The 15624-nt window shown below is 42.7% G+C and overlaps 3 non-coding genes and 1 pseudogene across 3 annotated transcripts; 3 read left to right on the forward strand and 1 right to left on the reverse strand.

Annotated features, from left to right (window-relative positions):
• Positions 1-6330: 6330 nt before the first annotated feature.
• On the forward strand, positions 6331-6412 carry trnal-cag (transfer RNA leucine (anticodon CAG)). The gene has a single exon. It is a non-coding gene; the product is annotated as a tRNA-Leu (tRNA).
• A 226-nt stretch (positions 6413-6638) lies between these two features.
• On the forward strand, positions 6639-6712 carry trnai-aau (transfer RNA isoleucine (anticodon AAU)). The gene has a single exon. It is a non-coding gene; the product is annotated as a tRNA-Ile (tRNA).
• Positions 6713-6882: 170 nt separating this feature from the next.
• On the reverse strand, positions 6883-6964 carry trnas-uga (transfer RNA serine (anticodon UGA)). The gene has a single exon. It is a non-coding gene; the product is annotated as a tRNA-Ser (tRNA).
• Positions 6965-9116: 2152 nt separating this feature from the next.
• Positions 9117-9209, forward strand: LOC131703604 (small nucleolar RNA U3; annotated as a pseudogene).
• Positions 9210-15624: the final 6415 nt, after the last annotated feature.

Genomic DNA, 15624 nt, shown 5'->3' on the forward strand with positions numbered 1-15624 from the left:
TTGTAATACTTGGCCTGCCTAGTCTGAGCCTTATCTACATTACTAACCACCTGATGAACTAACTGCTGTTGCCTTTCAAGTAAGTTTTGTCTTAACGACTCTTGCTGGGGAGCTACATTACAAAGCCGATCCAATGGCCCTTTTAATCTTCGCCCCAATGCCCGTTAAGTGGGACTAAATCCTGTGGATTCCTGGCGAGCAGAATTGATGGTGAATCGGAATCAGCAAATCCACTTATCCCATTCTTCATTGTTATTCCCCACATAAGAGGCGATCATTGTCTTCACCGTGCAGTTTATAAGTTCTGTGAGGTTGATTTGCAGGTGGTATGCTGTAGTGAGCTTGTTCACAACTCCCCAGGTCTTACAGATACCTTTCAGGAGTTGACTGGTGAACTGGCTCCCTCTGTCAGACACCAAATAGCGTAGTGTGCCCCATCGAGTAAAGATGTCCCTAATCAGGATGTTAATAATCCGGGGAGTCTTGCCATCTCATAATGGAAAAAAACTCAACCCATTTTGAGTAATAATCAACAACTACCACAAGTATGGTGTTACCGCTCTTACTGCGGGGAAATGGGCCCATCAGGTCGATTCTAAGCATTTCTCTCTGTTCGGGAACAGTGGTGGATTGTAAAATTCCTGCAGGTTTTGTGTTCGATGCCTTATACTGCTGACAGGTCTGGCATTCCTTAGTATGTCTCCAAGTTTCCTTGCGAATCTCTGGCCACCAGGCCACCTCCAGCATTCTGAGAAGTGTCTTTAGCCTGCCCAGATGTCCCCCTAGTGGATTGTTGTGGAAGTACTGTAAGAAAGTTGATGTTAACTCAGAGGGGACCACAAGCTGAAACTTGAATGCATCGCCTTTGATTGGTACCCGCCTATATACAACTCCCTGGTGTTCCACATAGGTGATGCGGTCAGGTTTGGTGGTGGTGTTGGAAGATGTTAATGAAGCGAGGATCTCATGGATGTTCTTATCCCTTGACTGAGAGGCCGCAATTTCGTCAAACAAAACAGGCAAATCCAAGCTGAAGCTCTGTGAATTGCTGGAGTAGACTGCAATATTGGATGGACCAGATACTGGAACCTTCGATAAAGCATCAGGAACGGTATTGAGACTTCCTTTTCGATACAGCACAGTGAAGTCAAATTGTTGAAGTCTGAGTGTCCATCTAGTGAGCCGGGAGGATGTCTTTGGACAATTGAAGGCCCAGGCTAGAGCTGCATGGTCGGTTACAACTTCAAATTGACCAGACTGCACCCAGCTACCTCCAGACCCTCATCTCTCCCTACACCCCCACTCGACCTCTCCGCTCCTCCTGCACTAGAGGACTGGCTCTACCTCCTCTACGCTCCCCTGCCTCCAGAGCCTGCTCCTTCTCCACCCTCACTCCGCAGTGGTGGAATGACCTACCTACAGATGTCAGGACCACCCAGTCCCTGACCACATTCCGGCGCCTCCTTAAGACTCACCTCTTCAGACAGCACCTGTAGAACTCCTCTGTTTTTCCTCTGGGACACTATCATCCTCCCTTAAATGCGCTTTATTTGCTCTTATCTGCCCCCTATTTTACTGCATTTAATCCTGTACTTCAGAATACTGTAATCTGCCAAGTGTTTAATCTGTAGTATTTTGTATTTAATCATATCTTGACGTAACTATCACTGTCACTGTTATCTGCTGTATTATTGAATTGTATTTTGTCACACTTGTACTTGCTTGAACCAAAGTCATTGCATTTATCTTGCTCATATTGAATTACTTGTACTGTAACACTTGAAATGTATTTGCTTATGATTGTAAGTCGCCCTGGATAAGGGATCTGCTAAGAAATAAATAATAATAATAATTGTATTCCTTCCAAGAAATAACGCCATTTCTCCACAGCCCAAACGATTGCCAAACACTCCTTCTCTGAAGTGGAATAGTTCTTTTCAGCACTACTGAGGATTCGGGATGAGAAGGCAATAACATGCTCTCCATCAAAGTTCTGAGCCATCACTGCGCCCAACCCCACATCACTGACATCTGTGTAGACCTTAAAAGGTTTAGAAAGATCAGGATGCGTGAGGATGGGTGGAGACTGTAGTGCTGCTTTGAGTTTCATCCAGCTCTCATGACACTCTGTAGTCCAATTCCACAGCATGTCCTTCTTCTTCGGGTTATTTAAGGGTACTGCGATGTCAGCAAAACCTGGAATGAATTTATGGTACCATCCGGTCAACTCCCAAAACTGCTGGACCTCCTTCAGGTTTGTGGGCTCAGGGTAAGACTGAATGGCATCCAATTTTTTTTGGATCTGCAGAAATGCCATCTCCCGAAACCACATGACCTAAAAAAGTCAAAGTGTGATTAAACAAATGACACTTCTTTAAATTTAAGGAAAGGTGAGCTTGGTGTAATCTCTTAAACACCTCTCCAAGGTCCCTTAAGTGCTGCTCCTCCGTCCTTGAATACACATTAGTATCATCAATATAAACAAAACAAGATACTCCCTTTAATTCACCGAGGACCTGTTCCATTAGCCGCTGAAACGTGGCAGAGGCTTTCTTCAATCCAAAAGGCATAACGTGGAATTGAAACAATCCAAAAGGGGTGGTAAAGGCAGTCTTCTTCTTGCTATCCTCAGCCATCGTCACTTGCCAGTACCCTGACTGTAGGTCAAGAGAACTGAAAACACTAGCTCCTTTAACCCTTTGTGGTCCTATGTCAGATCTGGTCCGACATTGCAATTATAACTATCCGGTCCATTGTCGGACCCTGTCCGACATCAAAAAACGCAAAAAACAGCTTTCTAGTCGTTTTTTCTCAGGAAAAAGCCAAGAAAACCATTCAATAGCCGAGTGGGAGCAACAGGATCTGAGACAAGCCAATAAAAAAAGGCATATCTTTAATAGTCATACTTGCCCCTAGCATCCCATATGGGCGGTCATAAGGAAACAAGCTGGCTGTTACTGTAGCAGTGCACAGAGACTATCACGGACATTTGCCGAGCTTTTTGAGATGTTATAGTAATAAAATAATGACTTGGATTGCATTATTGAGGAGTTTGGTGATAAAACGAGTGATCAGGAGATGATTGATCGGGATGTACGACTATTATTATTATTATTATTATTTATTTCTTAGCATATGTGAAAGCGATAGCGAACGAAAGGGTGGGGAGGGGCTGGAGATGCCTAGTGAGTGCTTTGTTGATATGCAGGGCCTTTTAAACCTGTTTGACTGTGGAAAAAAAATACTTTTAAACAGCACGTCTAAAATTAACTGCACGTGTGAAAATAAATTGGACCTGACGCACCTGACGCACACTTAATAAATGGACTGCAAAGGGTTAAAAGACTAGAGGATATCATGTATCAAGGGCATGGGGTATGCATCAAAATGTGTTTTTACTTTAATCCGCCGATAATCCACACAAAAACGCCAAGATCCATCTGCCTTAGGCACCAGCACAACAGGAGAAGCCCAGGCGGAAGTCGAAGGTTCAATAACCCCATCCTCTTTCATCTGGTGCAGATAATGCTCAATGATGGCTCGCTTCTGTGGAGAGACTCTATAGGCACGTGAACGCACAGGAACTTCATCAATGGTATGTATTACATGCTTTGTAACATTGGTTCTTCCCAACTGGTTTGAACACACCCGTGTCCACTGCCTCATCACTCCCACAAGGTCAGGTCATAACAACGACAATAAATCACTCAACGCACCTGATGGTTCTGTGATAATAGTGCTAATGTGCCCCGTGATAGTTTTTGGGCTCTGAGGTGGAAGCGCATAATGCAAACAGATTCTGGGCAACAAGTCTCTGGGACGCCATGCCTGTTCCCATGCTGTCTTTTCCAGGAAGGGATGAAAGATATATCTCCCTCCATTCCAAACTCCATACTTTCTATTTGCCACGTCAATTCTTGTCTTGGTCTTGTCGAGAAAATCCAGCCCGAGGACGATAGGAAACGCCAGGTCTTTATCTGCCAGGATGAAAACAGGAATTGACCAGAACGTGTCATGAAAGCTGAAAGTAACGTGAGCTTTACCCATTGCTGTGTGAGAGGTTCCATTTGCCAAGGAAAACTGCTGCTCCGCACAAGGTGTCAGTTCTTCTTCTGGACGGCAAAGCCCCTTCCATAGCTTCCAGCAGATTAGAGAGTATGTGCTACCTGTGTCCAGTAAAGCTTGTCCGCAAACCCCTCTTGCTTCTATCTGCACTGCTAAAAGTGATAAAACATCCAGGCCAGGTTTCATTAAACGTTTTTTTAGGCCTGCTGTGGATAACACTCACCTCTGCCAGTTTCTTTGGCTTCTTTTGTGGGCGTGACTATGGAAGGTTCTTGTTATTCACCTTCGCCCAATATTCCTTTTGATTAGCCCAGTCTCTCTCAATCATCGTGCCCACCTGCACGAGCTCAGACACAGACTTAATTGCCCCACGCAGCCCACTAGCAAGTTTGGGATTGGCATTATTGAGGATTCGGTGCACCACGTCTGCTTCTTCAATCTTCAGGTCTCCACTTAATGCACAAGGCACGATAGTCATAGGCAGAATCTCAAATGCACTCCTGGGGGGACTGCACTCTGTTCCTCAGTCGATCTTCTATTTCGGTTTGGAAATCGGAGGGTAAAAAAAGCCTAAAAAAAAGAGATTTTAAAAGCATACCATGAATGTAAATTGTGGCGTTCCGCAATCCACCAACTTTTTGTTGATCCTTTCAGAACAGACGACAAGGTAGCCATCAATCCAGGGTCAGACATAGGGCGCAAGGCTAAAAACTCCTCACACAGCTCCACATATATCATTGCGTCAGATGTTTGTTCATCTGTACCAAATTCTGGAAAATTAATTCTAATAGGCAACTTTGACCCTCTTCCTTCACTAGGTAATGCTTCTCAGCCTGGTTCACAGCTGGAACCGAAGACAATAAAGGGATACTAGCCTTTCTGGCTAATTTGTTAAGTTTATGCTCCCAAGCTTTATCTCGCTTGCCTAAACAATCAATAATAGCCTTTTCCAATTTTAACACAGGCTGTACTACAAATTCTTCAGTTTGCCCAAAACGTGTTCGCACCTGCTCTCTGAATATCTCCTCCCGATTAAAGCTACTCTTTGAGCTTGACGTACATCCTGCTCTACATTCCTTATACGGTCATTTATGGCTTGTATATCCTGTTTCACTTGTTCCAACTCCTGTACACTATTAACCAAGTCTCCTTCATCTTCACTCTCTGGCTCACTCAGATATAAGAGACTAAGAGAAGAAGCTAAATGATCTGTTTGATCCCTCCTAGTCACCACAGGTGCATTTATGTCAGTAAAAGCAACAGGGTCTGAACAACCAGTGTCAGTAACAGCAATGGGCGAGAGTGTGGTAGAATCTGAAGCCATGATAGACAAAATTGCACAGATGCACAAAGGGAAAGGTGTATACCCACTTTTTTATAATTCTTAATTGAACAAGTATGTGACCACTTTGAGATAATTACATTTTGGATTAAGGTGTCCTGCCAGACTAACTGCAAACAATTAAGTTGCAGATGGGAGTTTCTTACCCCATTATATGTGGTCGGTGTCACAAACTCATGTCATTTATTTGATTTCTTGTCCTTGCCATTTACAGCATGTTGGTAAAAGTACTAGACAGTTACGATTGCACATTAATGAGCGAGCATAAAAGTTCAATTAGGAGAAAAGATATCCACTCACCACTAGCTAGACATTTTATAGATGCCAAACATTCCGTTTCAGATCTTAAATACCGTGGCATACAAAAAAATATTTCAAGCTCGAGGAGGTGATAATCTCGATCAAAAACTATTACAATGTGAATCCAAATGGATTTCTATTTCCATACGGTACAACCCGAGGGATTAAATGAAGAGCTAGGGTTATCATGTTATCTGTGATATAATGTGCAAGCATACTTGTCTTTCATAAGAGCTGAAAATAATTAAATGATAGCGCTTTGAGATAATGTCTGCTACTGGCAGATTGTTTACAAATGTACTCAATTATGTTACAACTTTTTTATCTACGAAAGATATCTGTAACATTTATGTAATGCCTGTGTGGTTTTTTCATGAAGTTCATTTGCTAACAGACTGTTCTGATTTGTTTCTAACCATGAAGCGATCACTCTGTTTGATGTATATTTTCTTTCTGTAAGAGGAGTGTCCTTGTAATCCCATATAAATGCGACGAAACAGGTCGCCCTCCTTAATATAAACAGATAAAGAATAAGTTCACGCACACACCAGGTGATTTACTGTAGCGTCAGACATTGGAGGTTCAGCAGTGTACTGCAGTGTTGTGCAAAGTTGTCGGTGTAAGTCAGGATGGCCGAACGGTCTAAGGCGCTGCGTTCAGGTCGCAGTCTCTCTGGAGGCGTGGGTTCGAATCCCACTTCTGACAAATCTGTTTGTTTATTTATTTCTTAAAACGTCCACCAAATGCTTGGTAATTTGATTTGTTTTTCTTGTTAGTATTCAAATCACAAGGTCACGAGGCCTCTAATTATGCCTTTCCAATACTTTGAATGTGTTATTGTTCAGTTTAACATGAGAACATCTTGGTAGAACAATCATAATGTCCGCAGGACTTATTTTCCTCGGGTTCTAGTATCAAGTTTTGAGTGTGTGGCCGGTTAGCTCAGTTGGTTAGAACGTGGTGCTAATAACGCCAAGGTTGCGGGTTCGATCCCCGTACGGGCCACGGCTTTTCTTATTTAAAGAAACCACAGCATTTGTAATGGTGCCAAAATGAACATTCTTTAACAAAATGAACCGAAGCGATATGAACTACAACCAGTAATATTTCAGACTTCCTGAGCTTTAAACATGTATTAACAATGAACACATACAATCAATTAAAAACAAAGCTTACGTAGTCGGCAGGATTCGAACCTGCGCGGGGAAACCCCAATGGATTTCTAGTCCATCGCCTTAACCACTCGGCCACGACTACATGCACGCGCGAGTATTTGTGAAAATATCCAAAAGAAGTAAACGAAACCAGTAGTAATGCTGTAGATGGCAGTATAGGCTAACTAATGAACCAAAGTCAAATGTCTTTGTTGAAACTGTCAGATTTGTACAAGGCAAGCACACGTGGGAAATGTAAATACAATATAATTTTTGTTAACGTTCATAATAATGAATACATCTTTATTTCAAAATACGTAGCTATTTAACTGATCTTTTCAAGAAACACCCCCATCCACAAAAACAAAGTAGTTATTTAATTGAACTGAAAAATTGACTTGCTTCATGGCTGTTGCCAGAGCACTCGAGCACGTTCTGGCTAGCGTGAGCGGACTTAGCAGATAACAAGATCTACAAAATATTTCATGCTAATAAAACATACCATAATTATGTTCGTTTTTATTATACATGGTAACTTACAGAGACTAGGGTGTGTGAACTATGCATCAGCTGTAGAGTCACTTACATTTACATCTCACCCGAAAAACGGAGCACAAGGAGGTTAAGTGACTTGCTCAGGGTCACACAATGAGTCAGTGGCTGAGGTGGGATGTGTACCGGGGGACCTCCTGTTTAAAAGCCCTTTATCTTTAACCACTGGACCACACAGCCTCCTATAACAAAATCACACCCCAGATGGGACTCGAAACCACAATCCATGGCTTAGAAAGCCAGTGCCTTATCCATTAGGCCACAAGGACTGACACGAAAAGCACATTTGGTAGTAATAAAGAAAGTGGGAACAATAGTATCGTGGTTTAATACATCATATCCAAGCCATCGTTGGTGTTCAAACACAGCAGAGTGTTACACTGGGAAAGGGCCGTACTTGTCAGTACGTATTTGACATTCATGTGGGAAGATTTAAGATTGTGAAGAAGTTTAAGTATGCTGCGTATTTGCGCATTGGGAACCTTACATAATTAGGTTTTTGATTAATGCCACTTTCTTACGGACAGTAATCAAGGTGACGATACAAGACCAGAGCCAATAAAGCAGTTATTTTCCTGTCCTTTCATTACCATATTCTAGTGTGCTTGTTCAGAATATGCGTGAATCGTGAAAACGTCTTGCGAATATGTGAACAAAGCCAGCATTTACTTTATTGATCACCATGTGGATTAACCGCTATTGGAACACAGATGATTGTTTTAAAGATGTTAATAGACTTTTAATGTACACATTTTAGAGCTAAACATTTGTTGAGACAGTTCAAGCGCTGTAGCAGTGTTTAACTATTTCCTGGATGTTTGCCTTTTGGTCTTACTCTGGAAAAAGTAATAATAATAATAAAAAGTAGGCAAAACCATTTTTTGAGAAACCGCATTTGGGAGAAAAACTAACAGTTTGGAAACACATTTGCAAAGGCATTGGATTCTATTGTGGTGTTTCCGAACTGTTGAACGTTTCTCATTACATGCAGGTTTACTGGCTTGACAAAAAGGCGATTGACGAAAAGAATGCTGTCTCGATAGCAAAATCGCGTCAAGCTGAAATAGCTCAGTTGGGAGAGCGTTAGACTGTAACGATCCCTGCTTCGATCCCGGGTTTTTGCAAACAGCACGACTAGGGCTATTTTTTCTTAATTAATTTTTGAATTAAAAAAACAGCACATAATTTCTTCAGTGTAATTGGAGGAAATAAAAACGTATTATAGTGCCATTTTCTAATACGATAAAGAAATGCAAAAAGCATCATCTCTGCGTGGGCTTGAAACACCAAAATTTCGATTAACAGCCCAACGTGCTAACCGATTATGGTGTTTTATTACATAACACCTTGGGAGTCTCAACAGAACAGTGTGTATGCATAGAGCTAAAATGGAAACCAAATATATACGATTCAAATGGGAATCGTATTCAGATTTTAAGCACAAATCTGATAGACTTCACAGTGCAAAGGAGGAAGGCAGACAATGCAAATGAGGCAACTGGCTCCTACTTTTTAAATCATACGAGAAACTTGAACCCAATTTAGCTTTTAACCGCCTGCAGTCTGGAATGAGTTTGAAATGTTGTTGTAACACCTCACTGGGCAACAGCAATTGCATTATATGAAAGCTCCTGTTAATTTGTCAGCGGCACAGCTACCGGTGCCACTCAGAGTTGGAGGGAGACGGTCGGCCACTTGCCCATAAAACAATACTTTCAGGGATCATTTCTGCAGTTTGTTTTCAACAGAATTGCTAAACTATCTAGAGAGTATAAAGCATTCCTGCTTCGGAGGAAGTCTTCTGCCGGGATTTGGAGGGGCTTTCTTCAGGAGCTGTGGGGATGCCGATGCAACCAGGTGTGCGGAGGCACAATGTAATTCGTTTTACATTGTGCGGCAAAATTGAAGAGAATTACCTAACTAGAATTGACTTCAGTAGAAAGATTATCCAGAAAATGTTGGAGACTTCAAAAGACCTGAACTGTTTAATCAAGAGACCTGGAACTGAGGCAAGCTTTGATGTAAGTTTTGTAAATTCTGAAAAAATGGAAAAGTTTTTACAAAGATATAGAATGAGAAAGAATGAACTTCCTCTGAAACATTTTTTGGTTGAACCTCTGTCTGACCGGGAGATTAAAGTTGTGACTATACAGTTTTATAATGAGTCTGTTCATGAATATGACGTGGAAACATGGCTTAAGAGATACTGCAAAGTTACTTCATCTAGCCGCAAAGTTGTGGACAGAGATGGCGTGTGGAATGGAGCACGTCAGTGGCTCATTCAACTGTTTAAGGATCCAGAGGGGATTGGTGGGGTGCGTCACCTTCCCAGTAATGTGACTTTGGGGGCAGCTCGTGGGTTTGTTGTATACAATGGGATGCCGAAGCTGTGTCGTAACTGTGGACAACTGGGACACCTGGCTGTGAGTTGTTCTTTAACTAAATGCAAGAACTGTGGAGGGCCGCATGTAACTGCTCTCTGCCATGAGGAGAAACACTGCAATCTGTGTGGGTGTCACAAAGACGGCCAGAGTGGGTGGCGTCAGACCAGAAAAGGAATACACAGACGATGGTGATGATGAGCTGAGTGCAATGGCTGCACTCAGCGTTTATTAACAAATAAAAGGTTTCAAACAGCACAAAAACACAGGACACGGCACTTGCGCCAAAATAAACAGACATACAAAACGACTAAACACTAAACAGACGGTGCAGGACAGACGAACAAACACGGTGAGTACAAACAAAACACTTTACTTTTAATGATTTTAACTCTCCTCTCTCTCTCACCCGTTCTCCTCTTCCGAACACCTAACCCTGAGTGCAAGAAATGTGCGTCTATATATACTATTGTGCTGGGATTCAATTACTAATTCATTATTCACTTGAATCCCAGCACGTGAATTAATTCTGTGCAACCCCGTGCTCGCATATTATATTTTAAATGCACGTGCGTGATGTGCAATCCCGTGCCTAAATACAAATATACAATTTAAACACACGTGAAACACAGACCTGTTTATATCCCGTGTACCAATCTATACACCAACATTAACATACGCATGCATATATACAACACAGAACACACAAATGCACACAGGGGCGGGGCACTTTGCCACATATACCCCCCCTTGTGCGCAGCACACATGACCTCAACGGCCACCTCCCCCCTTAAAAACCCAGCAGTCCAGGACAAAGTCTCGGGCTGGGAAGGGAGGCTTCAGTGGGCCCATGGCTGGAAATGCTGTCAGCTCCCCTGCCGGTAGTGGCACGGCTGACAGCATGCTGGTCCCGTCCTGCAGCGAAAAAGCTGCGGGGGCAGGTGGTCCCCCGACCTCCCCCTTCTTCGTAGCCGGCAGCTCCCTCCTGTGGGGCTCCGGCCACAAGAACTCCTGCAGCGAAACTGCTGCTGGGGAAAGTGGTCTCCAGACCTCGTCCCCCTTCTTCGTGGCCGGCAGCTCCCCTTTCTGGGGCTCCGGCCACCGTACTCCCTGTGGAGGTACGGGCAGCAGAGGCAGCTCCTGCTCCTCTGCTCCGGGCGGTGGCGGAAACAGAGGCAGCTCCAGCTCCTCTGCTCCTGGCGGTGGTGGAGGCAGAGGCAGCTCCAGCTCCTCTGCTCCTGGCGGTGGTGGAGGCAGAGGCAGCTCCAGCTCCTCTGCTCCTGGCAGTGGTGGAGGCAGAGGCAGCTCCAGCTCCTCTGCTCCTGGCGGTGGTGGAGGGAGAGGCAGCTCCAGCTCCTCTGCTCCTGGCGGTGGTGGAGGCAGAGGCAGCTCCAGCTCCTTTGCTCCTGGTGGTGGTGGAGGCAGAGACAGCTCCAGCTCCTCTGCTCCTGGTGGTGGTGGAGGCAGAGGCAGCTCCAGCTCCTCTGCTCCTGGCGGTGCTGGCTCCCTCTGCTGTGGCGGCTGGGCATGTGCGCGCCGAACAGGTGATCCTGGTCGCAGAGGAGGCACCCCGACGATGGCTTGTTACATCGCCGTGGATGCCTGGCCCTTAGGCGGCACTCCTCCTCCCTGTCCTTCACCTCTTTATCTGTCTCCCGCTTGGGCTGTGGAGGCAAAACCAGCAGGCATTCACCCTCTGCTGGTGGAGATGGGGACAGCAGGTACTCCTCTGCTGGTGGTCCTGCTACCTGGGCTGCTGTTCCGTTTATCGTTGCCTCCAGGTAGCTGAGGAGAAACTCCACACCTTCCTCCAAGGTGTTTGGGGTGTGTTCCTGCTGATAGGCCTCCCATCTCTCACTGTCCATCATCCACAGGGCCCGAACGACTATGGGCAGAGCCTGGGCCTCCAGCCCAGCATTCTCCAGGAACCAGTCCCGCCATTTTGTGGCGTCTTCTGCCATTATATATATATATATATTTTTTTTTTTTTTTTTTTTTTTTTTTAACAAAACCCCTCCTGGTCTGACGCTTGGAGGCGCGGCTATCCCACGATGACACCACGTGTCACAAAGACGGCCAGAGTGGGTGGCGTCAGACCAGAAAAGGAATACACAGACGGTGGTGATGATGAGCTGAGTGCAATGGCTGCACTCAGCGTTTATTAACAAATAAAAGGTTTCAAACAGCACAAAAACACAGGACACGGCACTTGCGTCAAAATAAACAGACATACAAAACGACTAAACACTAAACAGACGGTGCAGGACAGACGAACAAACACGGTGAGTACAAACAAAACACTTTACTTTTAATGATTTTAACTCTCCTCTCTCTCTCACCCGTTCTCCTCTTCCGAACACCTAACCCTGAGTGCAAGAAATGTGCGTCTATATATACTATTGTGCTGGGATTCAATTACTAATTCATTATTCACTTGAATCCCAGCACGTGAATTAATTCTGTGCAACCCCGTGCTCGCATATTATATTTTAAATGCACGTGCGTGATGTGCAATCCCGTGCCTAAATACAAATATACAATTTAAACACACGTGAAACACAGACCTGTTTATATCCCGTGTACCAATCTATACACCAACATTAACATACGCATGCATATATACAACACAGAGCACACAAATGCACACAGGGGTGGGGCACTTTGCCACAGTGGGGAAGAGGGCCATGTTTTCAAAACTTGCCCAGAGTTGTATACCAATATAGTTAAAGGACAGAGAGTAACACAACAGCAGGATGTTGAAAGGGAGGAGGAAGCCAGCAAAGAGAGAACAGAGGAACAGCAGGATGAAGACAGGAGTCTTAAAGAGGACCTGTATAGCTCAGAGTTTTCGGAAAATGAGCCTGATGTCTCTGCAGAGGAGGATAACAGTGATAATGAAATGGAGATAATACAGCTGACTGGTAAACGGAAGCCTGAAGAATAGGCTGTGGCTAAAACAAAAAAGAAAGTCTGGGGGGTTAATATTGCCCCTGATGTTGTGCACGATCAGGAAAGAGAGCATTTACTTGCACATATTGGGAAGCAAGAAAAGTGCCTGGCTGTGATTAGTAGTCCAGACACTCCAACTCGGGGGCTGGAAATTGAAAGAACTGATTTCCAGGGCTCTACATTTCTGGAGGAGGGAGATGTGCAGACATTCTCTGCTGTGTCTGTATTTTTGAAACCAGCAGTTGTAGCAGAGGGTGAGTCAGATAACAATGAAAAGGTGGCTACCATAGGCAAAGACAAAGACAAGATGGCTGCCACAAACAAAGACAAAGACAAGATGGCTGCCACAAACAAAGACAAAGACAAAGACAAGATGGCTGCCACAAACAAAGACAAAGACAAAGACAAAGACAAAGACAAAGACAAAGACAAGATGGCTGCCACAAACAAATACAAAGATAAAGGAGTTGATAACAATACAATCAACGACAAGGATAATATTGAGAACACAAGAGGAGACTATCAGTGGCATAACGTGGGAGAGAAAAAGAAGGGGGAAAAAAGGGACAAACAAATGATTAAGTTTGGGTTTTTTTCTGTCATTCGTGTTTATACAATGATGATATTGAATTTATGTTAGAGGTATTAAAGGGACTGATAAGAGAAAGAGTGTTTTTGGTTACCTTAAATCTATTAGTGCCGATATTATATTTTTACAAGAGTGCAGTATTTCCTTTTCAAATGATTATGCAAATTTAAAGAAGGAATGGAATGTTGGGATATCTGTGTGGGCGGGATCAAATGTAGAAAAGGCTGCAGGGTTGGGGATTCTGTTTAAAAACCCTCATATTGAAGTTAAATCTGTTTCTGATATAATTCCAGGGCGTTTGTTAGCAGTTGATATAAAGTATCATGAAACAGAAATTTGTTTAGTGAATATTTATGGGGCTGAAACGTGTGCAGAGAGGGAACATATTTTTGAACACTTAAGATTGCTTTTAGTGAGCAACAAAACTCTAATAGTGGCGGGAGATTTTAATTGTGGATTGTTACCTGCTGATAAAAGGAAGTGGAATTTAGATGAATCAGGAAAATTGTTAAAAATAATAGTGAAAGATGCTCACTTGAAGGATGCAGCAAAATGCTTTTGCCCATTAGACCCTGGTTTTACATGGTTCAATAATGCACAGTCCTCCTTTTCTAGAATAGATTTTTGTTTCGTTTCACAGTTTTTAAATGTGAAAAATGTTGAATTGGAAACTGTTTTTTTTTTCAGACCACAAGAGTTTGGTGGTATCTGTTGAACTGGTTAACAATTTTGAATATGGAAGAGGTTTTTGGAAATTTAATTGTGCATTATTACAGAATCAGGATTTGGTTCAGGCTTTTAAAAAAAGGTATACAGAGTGGAAAGAGTTGAAAGTGTGTTTTGATTCGGTGTGTGAATGGTGGGAAATGATCAAGAGTAGGACAAAAGGCTATTTTATATCACTAGGAAGGAGGAGGGCAGAGGAAAGGAAAAATAAATATGTTAAGTTACAAAAAAGATTACAAAACTTGTTTGGGTTGCAGAGTCAGGGGTTTGATTTCCAGGAGGAAATAAGAGATATTTAGGAGAAACTGTACAAGATATTTTTAGAAATGGAAAAAAAGGTTATGTTTAGGGCTAGAGTCAACTACATGGAAGAAAACGAGACTTGTAGTAGGTTTTTCTTTAAAGTAATGTTTAGGAAGAAGAGTTGTCTACAAGGCTTGAGAACTGAGAATGGGGGAGTTCTGAAAGGGAAAGATGAAATGTTAAAAATTGCAGAGGAGTTTTATAAATCTCTTTATGAAAAGAGAGAAACAATTCCTGTAATACAAGATTTGTTTCTTAAAAGTCTGGAAACCAAGGTAACATTAGAAGAGAATAATGATTTGTTGAGGGATATAAATTTGGATGAGATTAAAGAAGCATGCTTTTCTTTTAAAACAGGTTAGACTCCTGGATCAGATGGGTTGCCCATAGAATTTTATTGCACCTTTTGGGAAGTGATTAAAGAAGATTTATTAGAAGTTTTCAATGAATGTTTGAGCAGTGGACTAATGAGTGATTCTATGAGGGAAGGGCTGATAACTCTCCTATTTAAAAATAAAGGGGAAAAAGAGGAGCTGAAAAACTGGAGGCCTATTAGTCTCCTCAATTGTGACTATAAGATCTTGTCCAAGATAATAATGTTTAGGTTTCAAAATATAACGGCAAAATTAATTGATCCTGACCAAGTATGTGGTGTTCCAGGAAGAGCTATTGCTGAGAATTTAGTATTGATTAGAGATACATGTATCTATGCAAAGGAGAGAGATTCACCTTTATGTTTAATTAATCTTGACCAAGAAAAGGCCTATGATCAGGTTGATCATTGTTTTATGTTTAAAGTTTTGGAGTACATGGGTTTGGATCAAAGATTTATTAGATGGGTGAAGATGCTGTACAGAGGCATCAGTAGTAAAGTTATTGTTAATGGATTTATGTCTGCTGGTTTTGAGGTGAAGTCAGGGGTGAGACAGGGGTGTCCTTTGTCACCCCTGTTATATATTTATTGTTTAGAACCTGCACTTTTACAAATTAGAAAGAATACACAGATTGAGGGGGTGGTAATTCCTGGCTCTGATCATCAGGAGGTTAAAGCCTTAGCATACATGGATGATGTGACATTGATGTGTAAAGACTTCTACTCTATTCAGGAAGCTTTGAAAATTATGGTTTTATATGGGAAAGCTTCTGGTTCGAAAATTAATATGGAGAAAAGTGAGGCTTTTTGTATGGGGGAGTGGGAGGAGAGAGATGAAATTAAGAAAATGTTAAAATTGAAGAATGATTACATTAAAGTTTTAGGCATGA

Source organism: Acipenser ruthenus, chromosome 32 (assembly GCF_902713425.1).
Source record: "Acipenser ruthenus chromosome 32, fAciRut3.2 maternal haplotype, whole genome shotgun sequence".
In the NCBI taxonomy this organism is placed as follows: Eukaryota; Metazoa; Chordata; class Actinopteri; order Acipenseriformes; family Acipenseridae; genus Acipenser; species Acipenser ruthenus.